The following is a 14,839-nucleotide window of genomic DNA, read 5'->3' on the forward strand; positions in this document are numbered from 1 at the left end:
TATTTATGCTATTTCCCATTAGAACTGAGTTTTACATACGAGTTGACGATACCTCATGCTCTATTGTCATAGCTGTTACGGGTGCCGCGTGTATCGTGTGTATAGAGGGTGTTTCACGTAAATGGAACCAAATATTTACAAAATAGTCGTTAACCTCAACTGAATATAACATGGTTTGCCGTCATGTGACTCTCGTTAGGGTATTTTCGTATTACGCTTAATTTGTTAATTAACTAAGATGAATTAGGCAACATTTTTAATATTCACTTTAGGGCCTAGCGCGTTTCGTTATGTTGTAGGGGGCATTCCGAAACGACCAATCTAATTTTTTGTAGAAACGATTAATGATTTAAATGCATTTAGTACAGCTGATTCCCACGACGATGATAGGGACGAACATACGGATAACGAATCAGTCACTATCACAGCTGTCGAATGAGTTGCTGGAAGTTTTCGTAGATCTAGAATAATAGCCGTTAATTCCGCTTCAAATATGGGTGTATAATCTGGGAACCGTAATGAATATGACCAGGATAATGACTGAGAAAAAGTACCCACACCTGCTTTCTCATCACTCATAGATGTATCTGTTGCAATTACAGCATTAATTTCAAGTGAGACAGCTAGGTGCTCTTCGAATAGGCCAGTCACATACTTAGAAGGCAAATGTTTGGCATTCATTGGAAAGATGTCATCGAATTCTATTTGCACATTGCCGATGCGCTTATCTGATGGAATGATTTCTAATATATTAACGTTTAAGGCATCTAGTAGGGTTTGAACAAACAGAATTTGAGGCTTAAACGAGGTCTGTTAGAAAAGTATCCGACCTTATTTTTTTTTGCGAGCACCTGATGGATTTGAAACAAGCGCGCTTGCATCAGCCGACCTTGAACCTTCGTGCGCATGCGTGATTTTTTTCCCGCCTGCCAATAGCGTCAGTCGCTGGGACGCAGCGTTTGAGTGAGGTCGTGCGCAGTGCTCTCGTCGGTTTTTCATTGCAAGGAAAATGACGTAGCGACTGGAGCAGCGCTACTGCATCAAATTTTGCCAGAAACTGGGCGACAGCCAAGTGGAAACCATTGGGAAGATCAAGACGGCTTTCGGTGACGACGCTATGAGCCGCACACAGATTAATAAGTGGTACAACCGGTTTAAAGACGGCCGCACATCGGTGGAGAGCGAGCCACGCTCCGGTCGGCCATCAACATGCCGAAATGACCAGGTCATTGCCGAAGTGAACGCTGTGGTGATGAGGGACCGTCGTGTGACTATCCGGGAAATTGCGGAAGAGGTGGGCATCAGCACTTTCTCTGCACATTCCATTATGACCGAAGATTTGGCCATGAAGAGAGTTGCGGCGAAATTCGTGCCGAAAATGCTCACGGTGGAGCAAAAGCAACTTCGTGTTGAAGTCTCACAGGACATGCTGGATTTCACAAGCAGTGACCCTAAGTTCATGAACACCATTATCACTGGTGACGAGTCTTGGATGTACGGGTACGACCCGGAAACCAAATCCCAGGCGTCACAGTGGAAGCATTCCACGTCACCAAGGCCAAAGAAGGCCCGCCAAGTGCGCAGCAACGTCAAAGTGATGCGAGTGCTTTCTTTGACTCCCGCGGTGTGGTACACCACGAGTACGCACCACAGGGTCAAACAATCACCAAAGAGTACTACAGGGATGTCCTCCGTCGCCTACGTGATACTGTGCGGCGCAAGAGACCTGAGTTGTGGTCAACAGGAAACTGGCGCATCCATCACGACAATGTTCCTGCACATTCCTCACACTTGGTTCAGACTTTTTTGGCGAAAATTCAGACTTCTGTAGTTCAACAGGCTCCTTACTCTCCTGATATGGCCTCCTGCGACTTCTGGCTGTTTCCCAAACTCAAGAGGACATTGAGAGGAGAGCGACTTCAGACAAGGGAGGACATTATGGCTGCAACGATAGCTGAGCTAAACTCCATTCCGAAAGAGGCCTTCTCAGAATGCTTCCAACAATGGCAGCACCGCTCGGAGAAGTGTGTGGAGTCTCAAGGGGACTACTTTGAGGGGGATTAGGTAATTCCAACGCTCGAATTATGCCAGTTTTTTTTCTTCCACCAAAGGTCGGATACTTTTCTAACAGACCTCGTATACACGGGACCAATGCTATTAAAAAAAAAAAACGCTGGGTTCGGCCAAATATACGAACTGCTGCCTTTTCAAAGTAGATTAATAAATTTTTAAATAATTTTTAACTGTTAAAATACGGAATCTGCAAGCTAGAGTGGGTATCCGAACTTTTTGATACAAAACGTTGTTAGCTGTAAATTTTGGCACACCTAGAGACAACTGCGAAGAGCTTCCCGATCTAAAAGCATCAAGGGGTTTACCTTGTACGCTGGTCCACCAGAGTATAGTACGCAACGAAATAAAAGGATCGGTGAACGTACACGTGGTAAATCATGATCAGCGTATCTCTGCGTAGACAGGAACGGAGCCGGCCAAGTATACTTATCATCCACAACAGCGCGTGCAGCCTTAATTTTAATATGTTCAATGTGATTACGCCAGCTCAGTTTTTAATCATACAGCACACCCAGATAAAGTCAACTTCCAAAGCACATCCAAAGGAAATACTATTATGGAACTTTTCGTAACGTTTAGTTCCATACGAATATCATTAAACCAGGTTTCCAATGTTGCTAAATATGACTGTAAAGTTGAATGGAGTAAATGTATATTACAGTCAGACGCGAAAAACGCAATATCATCGGCATATATGTATACTTGTATTTTATCGCAAATGGGTATCGAACTTCATAAAATATTAAATAAAACTGGCGAGAGAACAGAGCCCTGGGGGACACCTCTCGTCTGGCTATATTTAGATGTAGAAACACCTCGTTGGGAGCAATAAAACTTTCTATCTTTTAAAAATTCATGCATCCAATTTGTAATATAATGCGGGAAATTTAAGTTTTTTAGGGCATTGATGAGAATAACATGTCCAACACTATCATATGCGTTGGCTAAATCAAGGGTTACTAAGGCCGCATACTGCCGTCTGTGCCGAGCAAGTTTAATACGAGCCTCTAAATCGACATGCGCACACCATGTCGAGCAAGCGGGTCTAAATCCAATCTGGCACGAGCTGAGTATTGCATTATCTGTTACAAACTTTATAATTCTTATGTATAATATTGTCACGCTGCATAGTTCGCTGGAGCCAAGAAGAAGAGGAAGGAGAAGGGCGCACGAGGAGCGGGCCGTTGTGGGGCTGACCGTCCTGTCCCTTGCGCTGCACCCAACATCTCTCATTATTCTCAGCTTGTAAATAAATCCATACCATCGTTACAGTTTTGGTGGAGGTGCGGGGTACGTAACACTGGACGACCGAGCTCTACCGCCCCCTCGACGCAGTAAACGGTTGGCCGGGCTACCACCGGGAGACGTTACCATGAATGACGCGGACAGACGTGACGATGGCCATGAAAGAACCGCACAAGAGACTGCTCGCCCAAGACAGGCGGGCTGCACTCCTTATCGGGAGCCGCGCACATTCTCGGGAAGAGAAGATGAGGACGTCGACGACTGGTTGCGGCACTATAAGAGGGTGAGCCGCCTTAATGAATGGAGCGCCTCTGCACAACTCTCGCATGTTGTCCTGTACCTTGCCGGAACTGCACTTCTGTGGTTTGACAACAATGAGGATGTGCTGACAACTTGGGAGACCTTCGTCGACGAGATAAAGAATTGCTTCGGTGATTCGCTCTCCAAAAAGAAAAAGGCCGAGCAGACGCTTTCACGGCGAGCACAGCTACCTGGACAGACGTGCACGACCTACATAGAAGAGATCCTGAAGCTATGTGGTATAGTGAATCCAAACATGTCGGATGAGGACAAGGTGGGACATTTGCTCAAGGGAATTGCCGAATATGTTTATAATTTTCTTATCTCTAAGGAAGATGTCACGACGCCATCCGACTTGAGGCGTCACTGCCGTGCCTTTGAAGCTCTCAAAACACGGAGGGTACTTCCGAAGTTCGGCCGACTGGACAACGTCACGAATGTAGCAAGTGTAGACATCTCTTCCTCTGATGACCTCGCCGCTATGATACGGCGTGTTGTCAGAGACGAACTGGCTCCCTTTCAAGGTGGAGATGCCAACCGCGTGTGTCACCAGTGTGCATTGGATGAGAGCTATTCGGAAGTACCGGTCTCCTGGTCACGACCTGCATACACCAACCGCGATGACGTCCATATGGAGAGCGCCATGACACAGCCTCAAGTGACGAATTTTACGCGTCGACAGGACGTGCCGCCTCGGCGAGGGTCTTCCGACTACGTAATGCCCAGGAGACCTGTGTCCTACAACAACGAGAACCACCGCAACCCACCTGTCTGCTTCAATTGCGGTGTTCAGGGACACATCTCGAGGTACTGCAGACGTCGTCCGCAACGCACTGCAAGAGATCGTGCGTATCTGCTTCGCATGCAAGACGCCGCACCCTGGCAACCATCTGCCCTAGCTACCCCTTTTCGTCTGCCACCGCGGGAATACATGCCCAGGAATTCGTCTCCGGTGTCTGACCGCAGCCTGACTCCGCCACCAACCCGGACGCGTCGATCGCCATCACCGCGCCGCCCGCCTACACCACCCCAGCTGGGAAACTAGCTGGTGCGACCGATGGAGGTGAGGTCGCAGGACGGTCATCTTCGCAAATTACTCCGCCTGTCGTCATGTCAAAGAACAAAGTGTGTGTCTGTATTGAGGGTGTTAGTACTGTTGCCTTAGTAGATACTGGTGCTTCCGTGTCTGTGATGTCCCTTTCTTTCAAGAATCGCCTAGGACAGAAAGTGATGTTTGCCTGGGACGGGAAGTCCACAATTCGTGGAGTTGGCGGCGAACTGTTGCGACCTGTTGGAGTATGTTCAGTTTTGGTTACCGTGGGTGAACAGGAGTTTCGAACTGAATTCACCGTGCTAGCACGCGCTACTCATGACGTGATTCTTGGAATCGACTTTTTGCGAGACTGTGGAGCGACATTAGACTGCAGAGCTGGTGAAATTTCCCTGCGAACTGATCTACTACCACATGCTTGTGACGAAATGCCATCTGATCGAGTTGAGGTATTTTCCGTGTCCAGTGATGTGCTTTTGCCTGCGCGAACAGCAAAGTTTGTTCCAGTTACTTCATCTCGCCCGCGTGAAGGTTTGTCCTGTGGACTGATTGAGCCGGACTACTCTAACACGCTAAAGAAAAGCCTTATAGTCCCTCGCTCACTTGTCCAACTAGTGGGCGGTTGTACTCACGTGTGGACGGTGAACGTGTCCTCCGAGTCCGTTATTTTACCTGCTGGTTTGAAGTTAGCGTACTTTGAAGAAGATACCGCTGTGGGTATTCGTGCAGTTGCTGTCACTACCGACAAAACTAAAACTTCCCCACTCTCTGACCACTCGTCAAAGTTCAACGGCATGATCAACAAGTCGCTCCCCTCGTCCGACCAACGCGCGCTCCACGAGCTTCTTGTGCGCTATGCCTCAGTCTTTGACTTTGCACAACCTGAGCGTCTGCCTTCACCACCGCCGTCCCGCGTGCACCACTGCATCAATACTGGGGCCGCAGCCCCCATTCGACAGAAGCCGTACCGCGTCTCTCCCACCGAGAGGAAGGTGATCGGCGACCAAGTTAAGGAGATGCTACAGAAAGGTGTCATCCAAGAGTCCTGTAGTCCTTGGGCAGCTCCCGTTATACTGGTCAAGAAAAAGGATGATTCGTGGCGATTATAGACGCCTAAACGCAGTAACGAAAAAGGATGTCTATCCGCTCCCACGAATAGACGATGCCATAGACTGCCTACATTCCGCTTCATACTTTTCATCTGTCGACTTGCGCTCAGGCTACTGGCAAATACCTATGAACCCACAAGACAAAGAGAAGACCGCTTTCATTACGCCGGATGGCCTCTTTGAGTTTAATGTAATGCCCTTTGGCTTGTGTAATGCTCCGGCAACCTTCGAGCGATTCATGGACACGATCCTTCGCGGCCTCCGATGGGAAATATGCATGTGCTACCTTGACGACGTGGTCATTTACGGCAAGACATTCTACGAGCACAACCAACGGCTTGAAATTATTCTCGACTGCATCCGCCGTGCGGGACTGATCCTTAACTCGAAAAAGTGTCACTTTGGTGAGCGTCAAACGCTTGTCCTTGGTTTTCTTGTCGACAAGGAAGGCATCCGTCCCGATCCTCAGAAGCTTGCCGCCGTCCGAGACTTCGAGCAACCGAAGACAGTGAAAGACCTCCGCAGCTTCCTTGGGCTGTGCTCGTATTTCCGACGTTTCATCAAGGACTTTGCACGTCTAGCTCATCCATTCACGTCTCTGCTTCACAAGGACACACCCTTCGCATGGACTGCTGAGTGCGAGTCTGCGTTCAGTGAGCTAAAGTTTTTACTTACCTCTGCTCCAATTTTACGCCATTTTGATCCTGAGGCACCAACTGAGCTTCACACCGATGCTAGTGGTGTGGGCATTGGAGCGGTACTTGTACAGATACATAGCGGACGCCAACAAGTCATCGCCTATGCAAGCCGTACACTCACAAAGGCAGAACGGAACTATACCGTCACCGAAATGGAATGCCTCGCGGTAGTGTTCGCCATTCAGAAGTTTCGACCATACCTTTACGGCCGTCCCTTCAGGATAGTCACCGACCACCATTCACTTTGCTGGTTGGTTGGACTACGCGACCCCACCAGCCGGTTAGCTCGCTGGTCATTACGGCTACAAGAATACGACTTTTCCGTCACATACAAGAGTGGTCGCTGTCACACCGATGCTGACTGTTTATCTCGACTTCCGTCAGCAAGCACCCGAGATGGGGAGGATGACTTGGACGAATATCTTTTCAGAATATCCACGGAGTTTCCCGATGCCGCCGCCTTCAAGCGTGAACAGGAGCAAGACCCTTCCGTAAGGATTCTTCTTGATGCCGCTCGGTCAGCAGCACGGAGTTCACCTTTCACCATATCCGCAGGTTTATTGTACAAGAAGAACTATTCCGCTGAAGGTGCTCCACTCCTCCTCGTCGTGCCCCAGAATCTTAGACCCGAGATCCTTCGCGCCATGCACGATGACATTACATCAGGTCACCTAGGCTTCGCTCGGACGCTGCACCGTGTGCGTCAGCGTTTCTACTGGCCCAAGCTCTGGAAGACAACAAAACAGTACGTTGCCAGCTGTGCTATTTGACAACGTCACAAACAACCAACAACGCCTCAGGCGGGTGCCTTGCAGCCAGTTAAGCCACCAACCCTTCCCTTTGAAAAGATCGGCGTCGATTTGCTTGGCCCCTTCCCTAAGTCATCTGCTGGGTGTCGATGGATTATAGTGTGTGTGGACTACCTGACGCGATATACTGAGACGGCGGCGCTCACTTCCGCTACAGCAGCTGACGTCTCATTCTTCCTGCTGCACTCTGCCATTCTTCGTCACGGTGCTCCGCGTGTTGTGATTAGTGACCGAGGACGACAGTTTACAGCGGATGTTGTTGAAGAACTATTACGCCTTTGTGGATCTGACTATCGGCATTCGTCACCTTACCACCCTCAAACAAACGGCCTGACTGAGCGCACGAATCGCACCTTGACCAACATGCTTGCCATGTATGTGTCCAATGACCACAAAAATTGGGACTCTGTTTTGCCATTTGTTACGTACGCATACAACACGGCGAAGCACGAAGTCACCGGGTATGCGCCTTTCTTCTTGCTCTACGCTCGCCATCCCCAAAGCTTTATCGACACGATACTTCCCTGGTCTCCACATGAAGATTTCTCAGTAGCCCGGACTTTATGTCGTGCTGAAGAAGCTCGTCGACTGGCTCGCCTCAAGACTATTTTGTCACAAGACCGAGCCAAAACTCGTTATGACGCTCGACACACGCCTGTCACATTTGCTCGTGGAGACTTTGTTTTGCTCTGGACGCCTGTGCGGAAAAAAGGATTGTGCACGAAGTTTTTGTCCAGGTATACCGGACCATACGTCATATTGAGACGTTTGAGTGACGTCACGTTCGTCATCGCCAAAGTGTCCTCTGACAACCGGCGGTCACGTAGAACCCAAGCAGTACATGTTGCCCGCCTAAAGCATTACCACCATCGGGCTACGTAACTCGCTCGGAGAGCTTCGTCTGCACCCGGGGAAATTGTGACGCTGCATAGTTCGCTGGAGCCAAGAAGAAGAGGAAGGAGAAGGGCGCACGAGGAGCGGGCCGTTGTGGGGCTGACCGTCCTGTCCCTTGCGCTGCACCCAACATCTCTCATTATTCTCAGCTTGTAAATAAATCGATACCATCGTTGCAATATTCTTTTTATTAATTTAATTACATGTGACGTTAAAGCAATCGGTCTAATGTTGTCCACCTGCATTCCTACTCCCTGTTTTTTAAGAAGCGGAAGAATTTTTGCTAGTCTGCAGTCACGAGGAACCCAGCTATTTCTGAGTGATTGACGACGTTCAGCAGATCTTCTGGAGAGATGTCGAATGATATTTTCAACAATCCAGACGTAACGCCGTCTGGGCCTGGAGCTGCGTTAGGGGGAAGACGAACGACGTGCTCAAGTTCTTCCATATTTACTTCAATAAAATCGTTCTCGAATGGAAGTTTTACCAACTTTATTTCTAGCTGTGATGTAAATATCTTTTCTAAGCCTAATGCAATTTCAGCTAATATATCTTGCAGTTCCTTTGGGGAAAGGATAACCGAATCAATATTTACGGGCACTGCGACAGCCTTACGATTACGGAGAAACCTAAACAGAGCTTTTTTTATTACCACTCTTTGATAAAAAATTATATCGTTTTTCTTCATAATCGTCTTTTGCTAATGATACTGTTCTTTTAAACATAGCTTCAGCGTAAAAATAATTGCTCCAATTAGTAGGGCTTTGGTTTATAAGGAGTTTTTTCCATGCAGCTTTTTGGCGTCTATAATCTCTTGCACAATCCGAATTCCACCAGGCAGATATAGCATGTCCTTTTGTTGAAGATACAGTGATCTGTAAGTTTTTTATTATAAGTTTTAAAGCTGAGCAAATACTCATAGCTTTAACATTTCTTTCCATACTGGTGAAGGAAGACAAAGTTGACTGCAAATTCTTTTTAAATTAAGAGTAGTGTTACGTCTGTACAGCCACTTGTGGCTGTACGACGATTTATTTTACACAAGGAAACATGAACACTTTAGAAAGCGCAGCTTAGGCGTTGGTGTCACTAATGGCCAACGTTCGACACCAGAATCACGCTCGTGCCACCGCGCCAGTGTGTCGCGCGCGCACTTCATCGTCGTTGTCTTCAAGCGAGACATGTCAATTCTTCCCCCCTTAGACGAAGTCTCCATAGCGGTCTGGAGGCCACCTAACCTCTGGTGGTCGCAGTTGCCGGGTGGTTCCTGCTTGTGACGTCGAGGTCGACGGTTGCGAGGGAGTCTTGTCTTGCATGTTGAGCGAGTCAGGCCGCTGATCAGCAGAACTCGACGGCGTCTCTTCTGACGTTGTGTCCGAGAAATCATCTGCTACGCTCCAATCCGTCGGTGATTGGATTGTGTGTCCGGTCTGGCTCGTTTTCCTCATGTGGTTGAGATGACGTCGAACCTTTCCGTAGTTGCTTTTTACAAGCCAGGATCGTGGTCCGACGCGGCGCAGTATTTCGCCTTCAATCCAATCTGGCTTTTTCAAAAACTGTCGGATGAGCACTCTCTCTCCTACTGCGAAGCGACGGGATTCCGTCAATGGCTCCTGTCTCTCAGGGATGTGTATTTCCGTCTCCCGTTTGAGAAGATCGAGAGGACATAGAAGCTCTCGTCCAAACATTGCTTTCGCAGGTGACATTCCTGTAGCAGTGTGAATGGTCGTGTGCTGCCTATACAGGAATCTTGCAAGTCGACACTGTATGGACCTGTCTGTATCCTTCAGGAGTGCTCTTTTCAGCTCTGCCACATAGCGTTCTGCCTGGCCGTTTGTGGCAGGATGGTAAGCTGGTGATGTTGTAGCCTGTATGCCATTTGCCGTATAGAACTGCCTTATCTCGTTGGAAATAGTCTTTTCCGTTGTCGGAGACGACCTTTCGGGGAATGCCAAACGTAGCAAAGATGCTTCGTAGCACGTCGATGACAACCGCGGATGTTGCTTGCGTCACGTGCCGGACTTCCACCCACTTTGTGTGTGCATCCACAACAACCAAGTAGGTGCGCCCGAGTAGTGGCCCCGCGAAGTCAACGTGCACCGTGTGCCATGGTGTCTTGGGACGGTCCCAGGAGGGAATAGGAGCTTTGGGTGGGCTCTTCTGCGTTGAAAGGCATTCACGGCACTGTCGCACCGTTTCCTCGATAACCTTGTCGATTCCGGGCCACCATACGTAGCTCCTTGCGCACTTCTTCATGGCTACCATGCCTCGGTGACCAGCGTGCAGAAGTGCCAGAACGTGGGATCGTGCTGAGCTCGGTATGATCACCCGTGATCCAAGTGTCAGGCACTCGCGATGAAATGCTAGTGCGGTCGCTCGTCGTCGGTAAGGAGCGAACTCATCTCCAGTGAGTTTCTCCACTGTGCCATCCTGCACTGCCTTGTACAACCTCTGCAGGATGCTGTCTTCTTGTGTAAGACGTGCTATCTCTGTAGCCGTGAACGGAGGTCTCGCCAAAGCTTCGAACAATAGTACGTCGCCTGGTGGCCAGGGTTCATCGAGACGTTCTGGTAGTGGCAATCGACTCAACGCGTCCGCGTTTTGATGATTCTTGCCATGCCTGTAGACGATGCTGTAGTCATAGGCCGACAACTTGATGCACCATCTGGACATCCGTGGTGAGAGGACTTGAGCCGTTGGCTTCCCTGGACCCAGTATGCCGAGAAGCGGTTGATGATCCGTGACGAAAGTCACCTTTCTTCCCGCAATATACTTGTGGAACTTGTGTGCAGCAAACACTACGGCAAGGCCTTCTCTGTCCAACTGCGCATAATTGCGTTCCGCTGTCCCTAGCGTCCGAGATGCGAAAGCGATTGGCGCCTCTCTATTCTGGTCATCACGTTGAAACAGAACAGCTCCTATGCCATACGGTGAAGCGTCACATGAGACTAGAAGCTCCTTCTGTTCGTCGTAGTGTGCCAGTACGGTCTGACTGAGAAGCAATCTCTTCAGTTTATCGAATGCTTCTTGATGCTTGGTCTCCCATCTCCACGTGGCGTCTTTCTGAAGAAGCTGGTAGAGACAGCTGGTAATTGTTGCCCTGTTCTTCAAAAACCTGTCGTAGAAAGCCAGCATTCCAAGAAATGATTGAAGTGCTTGCTTGCAGTTTGGTGCTGGAGCCTCCGTTATTGCTCGAACTTTCTCTTCGTTGGTGTGGACGCCTGTCTCGTCAATTCGGTGTCCCAGAAAAGAAACTTCTCGCACTGCAAAGCAGCACTTGTTTTTGCCGAGACGAAGGTTGCAATTGCGCAGCCTCTTCAGAACTTCTTCCAGTCTCTCGGCGTGTTCAGTGGCGTCTTTTCCGCTGATGATCACGTCATCTAGGTATGCGCAAACGCCTGTGATGCCAGACAGCGTAGTCTCCATAAAGCGTTGAAAAATGGCTGGCGCTGCAGAGATTCCGAAAGGCAACCGTTTCACCTTGTAAAGCCCTTTCAGCGTGTTCAGGGTCAATATCTCTGCTGTCTCTGGCGTTACGTGAAGTTGCTGGTAAGCTTGTGCCAAATCCAGGGTGCTGAATACCTTGCCTCCCCTCAAGTGGCTAAGGACTTCATCTGTTTTTGGAAGTGGGTAGCCTGCCTTCTTCGATACCTGGTTCACTGTGCAACGGTAGTCGCCGCATATTCGCAACGAGCCGTTTTTCTTTCGAACAAGTACGAGAGGCGTTGCCCAATCCGAATGCTGCGCAGGCTCGATTATGCCTTGACTTAGCAGTCGATCCAATTCAGCTTCTACAGCTGACCGCAGCGCGAAAGGAACTGGTCGTGCTTTTAGGAACTTTGGTTTCGCTCCTTCCACGAGTTCAAGTTGTACCGCAGGACCGACGTGTCCTGAGATGTCCTCGTTGAACACAGACTGGTACTTGTCTAGAAGCTTCGAAACAAGTTTGTCGTCTGATACGTCATTGATGCCCGTGATCTGTATACCCAGATGAGAAAACCAGTTTCGTCCGAGGAGGTTACAACCTACTCCTTTGATGACAACAAGCGGTGGTGTGAAATTCTTGTTCTTGTGCTCTACATCCACCGTTGCGCATCCGAGAACTCGGAGGGACTGGCCTGACCATGTGCGTAGGAGAATGTTGTCCGTTTGAAGCTGTGGTGGGTCATCTTTCCACGTGGCTTTGAATGTGGCCTCACTAATGAGTGTGCAAGCTGCACCCGAGTCGACTTAGAACTCCAAGGTCTTGCCATGTATGCGTAGTTGAGTCATGACCTTCTGCGTGCTGGACGCGTCGATTAAGGTGTTGAGCTCGTAAAGTGCCACGTCTGGTGAATACTGTTGAGTCGTGACTGGTGCTGAGGCCGCTTTCGAAGTTCCTTGTCGGGGACATTCGATGTTGTTGTTCTTGTTTGTTCTTGCCTCTTTCCGCTTTTTCAGGCAGGCCTTTTCAATGTGTCCGCGTTTCTTGCAGTAGTTGCAGGAAGCTGTCTGAAACTTGCAAGTGTCCGGACTATGCTGCGCGTCACAACGCCAACAGTGTTGTTTCTTCTTTTGGGCAGAGGCACTCGAGTGACGTTGATGTTCTGTCTTGCCGATACTTGTGCAGGCTTCGTGAATCTCTTTGAATTCCTTTTTCACGTTTTTCTGGTCTTCGACGGCGTTTTCAGCTCGCAGTGCAATGTCAAAGGCTCTCTTGAATGTCAAGTCCTTTTCTGCGAACAGCCGTTGCTGGATCTGCTCGTTCCGAAGACCGCAAACGAAACGATCACGCAGCATTACATCGAGGCAGCATTGTTGGATTCGCCGCAGCGTCTACGCTTGTTCCAAAATTGCAATCTGCTGCTAGCTTCTTGAGCGCTGTTACGTAATCACTGACAGTTTCGTCATGCCATTGGTCACGACGTTGGAAGCGTGCCCTGCAGAAGAGCTCAGATGGCTGTGGATCAAAGTGCGCCCTGAGCATCTCGACTATGTCATCGTAGCTCACTTGGCTGGGCTGCTTGGGTTGAACGAGGGCGCAGACGACGTCGTAAGTCTGTTCCCCGCATAACGTTAGCAGATGAGCACATTTCTTGGAAGCGTCCGTAATGTCGTTAGCCTCGAAGAAGAACTGTAGCCTCCCATACCAGGATCTCCAGGAGCCGGAGCTGCCGCTGAATTCGGGTAGCCGACCAAAGTCAGGCGTCGCCATCTCGTTCCGTTCCTTGACGTCGGTGAAGTGCCGGTGAGTCCAGAGTCTTCCTCGTCGCCAACTGTTACGTCTGTACAGCCACTTGTGGCTGTACGACGATTTATTTTACACAAGGAAACATGAACACTTTAGAAAGCGCAGCTTAGGCGTTGGAGTCACGAATGGCTAACGTTCGACACCAGAATCACGCTCGTGCCACCGCGCCAGTGTGTCGCGCGCGCACTTCATCGTCGTTGTCTTCAAGCGAGACATGTCAAGTAGTCTACGAAATTTTGCACCTGATAATCTAACGTCACTAGTGGCTTGTTAATTTCAAATACAAGTGGATGGTGATCACTACTTGTAGCGGTATACATTCCAAGACGAGATAGAAACGTTTGACTAACACATGCTAAATCTAATACCGACCTCGAGTTGCATCGAGCAAATGTGGCAACTTTGGAATTTAAACAAATAAAATTGTTCGCGTTAGCCCAGTCCCACAACCGTTTTCCCGATGAGTCTGTACGGAAGCCCCACGACACATGATGAGAAATATAGTCTCCCGCAAATAATATATTGTTTTTACAGAAGCTCAGAGTCGCATAAAGAGCACTGTGATCTTGTATCCCAGCTGGAAAGTAGTTATTGGCTATTGATAGTGAGTTTCATAATCAGGCGATATTGCTTCGTAAGCTATTTTCGCTCTATGACAAAATCTTGATGAGATGAAAAAATATTAATCCTCCACCACGTGAGTTGCTGTACAGTCGGAAACAGTGATAGTTTTTTAAAGACGATAGTCTTTCTTGGGGAACTTAAACGCAGAAATTTTGGTCTGTCTTTCTGTCTTTCTGTTTGTCGGCACGTCCCTCGATTCAGCCACTCGGCCAAAGTTGAACCGCTTGCCCAAGGGCCAGCCGTCTTGAACTGGTACGGCTTTTCATACTTGTGAACGTTGTCGATCAAAAAGTAAATATCATGCATATCTGAGGTGCAACATCACTAGGTAAGTATTAGGTGGCGTGTTCCTTTAATAGAAAATGCATACATACGTAATTTTAAGGACCCTAGTTTCTTAAGCTGCGCTGAAAATGCATAAGAATGGAAGCTTGAGCGAGTTGGTATGCGTTCATCTTTGTTGAAACAGCGCTCACTAGACGACGACGAAGTAAAAGAAGGCACAGGACAGGCGCTGCCTGTCCCGTGCCTTCTTTTACTTCGTCGTCGTCTAGTGAGCGCTGTTTCCACAAAGCTGAAAATGCGACTGCGCTGAAATTTGCCTTCCTCCGTGCCCTTCGCACGAGCTCATTGTTGTGTTTCGGTTTCGGTTCTGTATTGCACTGTACGAATGCCATGGGTTGGTGTTGAAAAACTTTAGTTTTGAGAAGGCCAAGAAGGTGAAAAAAAAATTTTAAAAATGAAAAAGCAGCGTTGTGGGCGGCCTTCAGGCTGCCGGTTGTGGGCGCCGCTCTGCCGTTCCTGTT

The 14,839-nt window shown here is 48.9% G+C and overlaps 1 protein-coding gene and 1 pseudogene across 1 annotated transcript in view; one reads left to right on the forward strand and one right to left on the reverse strand.

Moving 5' to 3' along the window:
* LOC119395694 (uncharacterized) overlaps positions 1–14,839 on the reverse strand; it is a 74,440-nt gene that overhangs the window by 41,353 nt on the left and 18,248 nt on the right. The window lies entirely within an intron of this gene.
* On the forward strand, positions 809–1,951 carry LOC125758952 (protein GVQW3-like; annotated as a pseudogene).

Source organism: Rhipicephalus sanguineus, chromosome 6, assembly GCF_013339695.2.
Source record: "Rhipicephalus sanguineus isolate Rsan-2018 chromosome 6, BIME_Rsan_1.4, whole genome shotgun sequence".
NCBI classification, from domain to species: Eukaryota; Metazoa; Arthropoda; class Arachnida; order Ixodida; family Ixodidae; genus Rhipicephalus; species Rhipicephalus sanguineus.